The sequence below is a fragment of the Macaca thibetana genome, chromosome 8 (genome assembly GCF_024542745.1).
Source record: "Macaca thibetana thibetana isolate TM-01 chromosome 8, ASM2454274v1, whole genome shotgun sequence".
NCBI lineage: Eukaryota > Metazoa > Chordata > Mammalia > Primates > Cercopithecidae > Macaca > Macaca thibetana.
Genome location: NC_065585.1, coordinates 57,552,986 through 57,559,276, shown reverse-complemented (window position 1 = coordinate 57,559,276; position 6,291 = coordinate 57,552,986).

Here is a 6,291-nt window from a genome sequence, read left to right as displayed (position 1 = left end):
CCTGCCTCTTAAGTTCTAGTTCAGTTTCTTAAATATTCCCTCTATTTTCAGTTATATGTTCCTTTACATTTTGCCATGTTTCCATATCTGTATTTACCCTAATATGGTATTTTAGCTTCAACATTCCTGGCTTGGCAGAGTGAAAGCATGAGCTTCTATTTCCTTGCCCTCTCCCCAGACAGCTGCAAGAGGTCATTGTTCTCAGGAATTAAGTGACATTCAGGAGCTTCTAAAAGTTCCTGCCAATGAAGGGCTGTAGATAAATGTACTGCATGAGATGTGTTACATGGGAAACAGCATATGCAGTCTATGTTTCCAAACATTAAGAAGCAGCATCTTGTTCAACAAATATGAGCCACCCATTAGGCTGAGCTGAAACACTCTCTCAGGAAAAGTAGACCTAAGTTACAATAAAAGTTATTTTTATCAAAACACAAAGTTATTTGTCTATTTATCGTTATGTACTTTGAATTTTAACTGTTCTTAGGATGCCCATCTATGAATTTACTGGAGCATCACATTGAAAAGATTAAAATCTGCACTTGGAAAACTAATTAAAAGGAAGCTGTTACTGAAAGTGATATTGCTCAATTAGACATCACTCTAACTCCTGCCAATGAATTAAATACCACTCTTACATCTGTTTTACATTTTTTTGTTGTTGTTTGCGCCTCCTCCCTGATAAATATTTTCTTGTTGTTTGCCCTCCCCCATAAATATTTCCTCATAGTTATTACACAAATGCCTAAACACAATGAATTCAAAGCTAATTTCAAAATTTTCTTCTGGAAATTTTTTCTTCATCAGCCATTCAAATGGACTATCTTAGAAGAACTGCCTCATTTTGTTGATGTGGTTCCCACGTTAAAAATTCCAGAAAAAAAGAAAACCACTACGTCAAATTTAAATCAGACTTACCTGGGCCCAACGAAATGTGACTAAAACATGGACTATGAAAATATGATACCTCCTACAAATGTGGAATAGGAAGAATCGTAACAAATGCTCTTCCTGGAAATGGAGAGTAGTATCAGGATGATAAATCAGTTCATGCTGTCTACTACTGGAGTCCTGATAAAGGTAATTCTGCAAAGATTAGGAAGAAAGGAAGAGAAGCGAGTTTAAGACCCAATGGGAGAATGGCAGGAATACAACTATGCTTCATGAGCAACCAGCATCCAAAACACAAATGCAATAGGGCTCTCCATATCCCTATTTCATCTCTTTTTCTCTTTGTATTGAAATCATTCTGTGAAAGCTTTCTGTGGCAGATTGTATTTTTCAAAGGTAACCATATCGATATAACTTTCAACCCACGTGGTCTTATAATGTGAAGTTGAGACTCTTCCATCAAAAGGTCAAGTCTATGTTCCTATTTTAGTATAGGTGGTCCTTTGCAGCTGCTTTGACCAATAGAATGCAGCAAACGTGACACTCAGTTATTACAGAGGGTAGATCATAAGTGATCATAAGACTTTCATGTGCTATTCTCTCTTTCTCTTTCTTTTGCTGTTTCTCTTTCTCTTTCTTTCTCATCATGTACCTTAGGAACTCTAAGCCAACATGTAAAAAGTCTTGCTACCCTGAAACTGCAATGCTTGAAACATTTGGCATGCTAGAGAGAGATCCAAGGATATCCAGCTGTTCAAATCTTCACAGACCAGGCCCCAGATATGTACATGATAAATCTTAAAAATGCACCTAGCCATGGTGAAAATTGTACTCCACCTCATGAAAGATCCTGAGACATCACTTTGTTTTTTCACTTACTTGGAAGTGAAGCAGGTTCCGGTCATTGCCAGTTGCTGCTTCTTGTGAAGCACCTCATTGCCTCCCTCTTATATATCATCTATTAAGGTGCCAAGCGGTATTCATTCTTCTCATATTGAGGCAGGTATACAGGGTGGTGAGAATGCCTTAGAAGTTGAGCAATACAAAATTCTTCTTTAACAAGCATGGTGATTATCTGGAAATGCAACTCTATTAAAAGCTTACTAGGTTGTTGAATTAATTTTCTTTGGATAATTCTAATGGACAATTAAAATCAGAAATTACATTGATATATAAATTTGGATTCTGTTCCTCTTCTGGCATTGAGCAACAATGATGGAAGTTCTATTTATTTTTTAATACTCTAGTTTAAAATTAGTTTATTTTATCTTGGAGTATTGGAAAATTAGATACTTCAATATAAAATAGAGCTGATTTTTCATGGAAGTCTGCCCATGACTGTAACCAGGTAGGAGTGCAAAGTTGAGGTGCTTAGTTGGAATATGAAAAACAGAAGACATCCTCAATTCCTCTGACTTTTCCAAGACAGTCACATTGCATTTTCTAATGTGGCATAGTTCAACAAACTTACCTTTCATAACTCAGCAAACATTATTTCTTTCGACCTTCAACAGTCATGGATTCCCAGCCATAGACAGATCTCTCAACAAAGGTATATGCCCACTGAAGCTGCTCTTTTCTGTCTTCTTTCAGATGGGTTAGCTTATGTCATTTATTATTATTTTGTTGAACTCCATTAAAACTCACACAAAGTAGCCATTTGGCATATAGCTTCAATCTCAGTGTGTATGATATATATCAAAAATGCCCAGTTTACCAACTGTTTAACTTGCACAACAGGAAATACTATGTTCTACCCATGAAAATAAGGATAAATATTTATAATGATAACTTAGCTAACATTTAGACTGCCAGACTTGATACTGAATTATATATTTATATACATATGAACATATATTTAAAGCACTCAGCTGTATATATTAAGTATACATAACATTGTTTCAAGTAATTTAGTTTCTCTTATATCTATGGGACATAGGAACTATTACTATGCCAATTTACAAGGAAGGGAACTTAGACTTATCCAAAACTAGTGTGGCCAACCATCTTGGTTTGTGCAGGATTGAGGAGTTTCCCTGTACAGGAGACTTTCAGTGCTAAAACTGAGACCTTCCTGGGCAACCTGGGATGATTTGTTGCTATATTTTCAGTAAAACAGAGTTAAGCCCAGATTTACTGAATGCAAAGGCGAAGAATAAGACTACTACCCTATTTCTTATGGGATAGAAGGTATTCACTCCTTTCCACTTATACTGACTTAATCATTTCCATAATCTTGAGCCTCTCACTTGAAATGTTCTAATTCTAGAAATCAATTTCTTTTTCAGTCAGGATTTGCTTTTGCCAGTAATCAAAACTCAACATTAGCTAGTGTAATTCAAAGAGAAAGTTTTAAGAAAGCAATAAACAGCACTGAAGGCTAAAAAAAGATAATATCTAAGATTAATTTTTAATTAAGTAGTTTTAAAAAACAGTTTTATAACCTTCTTGGTTCAATACTTTTTCTAAAGTAAAAACTTCAAATCTCCACATTAGTAATGACTAAATCTGCAACCCCCTTGCTTAACATTTTTAAATTTCTCTAAGAAGTAGTTTAAATCTCCCAATTATTTTTCATCCAAGCTCAGAATCTTACTCTGAGATTTTCTACTTTGCCTTGAAATGCCACATTTGCTTCTATGTTTCTCTAGAGAACAGATGGGAGTGGGGCTAGGTACTACTAGATACCCCAATTCAAGCCTTAACAGATTGATAACTGAAGCTTGGAGAGAAGTTGTGAAGGGGAATTATAAAACAAGACAATTAGATCTCAGACATAATTTCTCTTAAAATCTATAGGACAAGTCTAGTTCAACAGAGTTCCCAACTATCTATCAAACTTTGCCTTCGGATACTGAGCCCTTTGCCTTTGGACACTGAGGCCCGCTCCCTCTCAGTTCAGAACCTCTCCCTCACCTTCCCGCTTCCCTGAGACCAGGTTGCCAAATACCAGGTAAAACTAGGAATCAGTTATCACCTTAACAGTGACACACCCAGGAGAAATACCCCTTTATTGTTATGGTTACTTGATGGTTTCTATGTTACTTATGGTTATACAGTTATATAGTTACTTATGGTTACTAGAATTATCAGCTTGACCTTCACATATACAAAAAAGTTCAATGATGTATTTTTCAAATTAAGATCAGTCATCACTCAAAGTTAAACTCTGCTTCTCATCATTAGGAAAAACTGCTACAAGGAGCATATATATATAATTTACATGTTGTATGTACATATATACATATGAAGCATTTGTATTTCATATATTAAATATAAATTAATATATATTTTACTATGTACATCTATAATATACATATATAATATATTCCTATATATTATATATATTATATATATATATATTTTTTAATTCCTGTAACAGGAAGAAGATAAATTGCTGTGATTTCAGTGAAAGCATCTGGAGAAAGTAAAAAATAAAAATAAAAACTAATTGCATTATATTTCCAGGAAGCTTGACTTAGAAAATACATAGATTTAGCAGCAGCTCTTAGGGAAAGGTTTTTATTCAAGGCTATTTTGTTGTTTTTGTTGTTGTTGTTGTTGCTGCTGCCGCTGCTGCTGCTGCTGCTTTGCTTTGAGGATATGAGAAACTTGAAAATGTTACATAGATTAAAGGAAGACAGTAGTATTAGAGAGCAAAAGAAAGAAAGAAGGGCTTTTTGAGAGACAGGACTCACTATTTCTATTTAGAAGTCACTAGTTAGCTTTCTCTTAAATGTAACAGTTCAAGGATAGGAGCAGAGAAAAGAAAATTTGATTATTTAGACTACAGAATTTATAGAGTACATTCAGCACAATTATATAGGAATTAAGGCGATTTGGAAAGGAATAAATAATTATGGGCTCACCTAAAAGGTACGAGTAGAATAAAAAAGAAAGCAAGGCCAACTAAGGAACTCCTAAGCTGAAAGAAAATGAAGAACAGTGAGAACTGAAATTTTGATGTAGTCAAAGAGTATATCTAATGAGAATAAGAAAAATCAAAAGGCCTTGAAGAAGAATAGACAATCAACAGATAATCCAATATCCAAGTTTAAGATTCAGAAGTTAGGACCCCTAAGAATCAAAGATTAAATTTTATTTATGTATTATATTTTATTCACATGTCTATAAGTACTAGAAGAGTGATGTGATCAATGCATGTTTATTGAATGAAAGTAATTCAATTTATTAGATTATAAAAATATAAGAATTCATTTTTGGTCATAGAATAAAATTTTGGAATGCTGCTTTGGGGACCTTTTAATATCAAGAAACTCCAAAATTATGTTAATCCTACTTGAATCAAATGTTTTCCACCAATGGTATAGTTTTACAAATTAAAAAATAAAATAAAATAACAACTGCACAAGGTAAAATTTACTGTGACAGAAAATAATGACCCTGGGTTTGATATCACTCTAGAGTAAGAACCCCATCAAAATTCACATCTACCCTCTCAATATAGAGTATGTAGGCCATAAATTTCATCAGTTTATAAAGTTTATTTTCAGGAATGAATGTCAGTTTTAAATCAATTTTTTTTTTTTTTGCTTTTAATAATCACTGGATTGACTAAAAATATTCTCCCTTGAGATTATGGATTTTAATATAATAATTTGAATAGGCAAATACAATTAAGTATTTTATTAGGATGTGTTGACCTGCAAGTAAGAAAAACCTCCTACTAAACTGTTTATTAATAATGATATTTATTTTCTCACACAGCAGTAAATCCTTGGGTAGAAAAACCAGAGTTTATAAATTCAATGGCCCCAAAACATACTATCCGTCCTTTCTGCCATTCTCAGCAGATCAACTCTGTCTTCAAAAGCTAAATTCCTTTAACATATTTTTCCTCCTGTTAGGCCTACCAGGTTTTGTCCCCTGGATAAGGAAATGTGACCAGCCCCTCATAATATGTAAGTTCATACGGAAAAAGGTAGTCACTTTGTGTTCCTGTCCTCCCCTCATCTTATAGTTTGGATTGAATAAATTTTATATATATATATATAAAATATATAGTATATATAATATATATAAATATATATAATTATAAAATTTGCAATTAAATTATAATTATAGTTAAAATCATTATTTATATATAAAAAATATGATTATTTTTATATAATTATATTTATAGATCTCTTTTTTCTCAGGTTCTTATGAAATAATTGAATCACACTAATTTAGTTGATCCAATTTTTCCTAAATATTCTCAGCCAAGAACATACATTTTATTCTCAAATAAATTTGGAAAACAAACACTGCACAGAGCACCTCATTTTTAGATGTTTTTAATTTCTTAGAGAAATTGAGGACTCTGTGGAGCTGTGGTTAACATCATCTGTTGCAAAAATTCCCTATTAACTAATATTAACAAAAGCATATTCCTTGGAA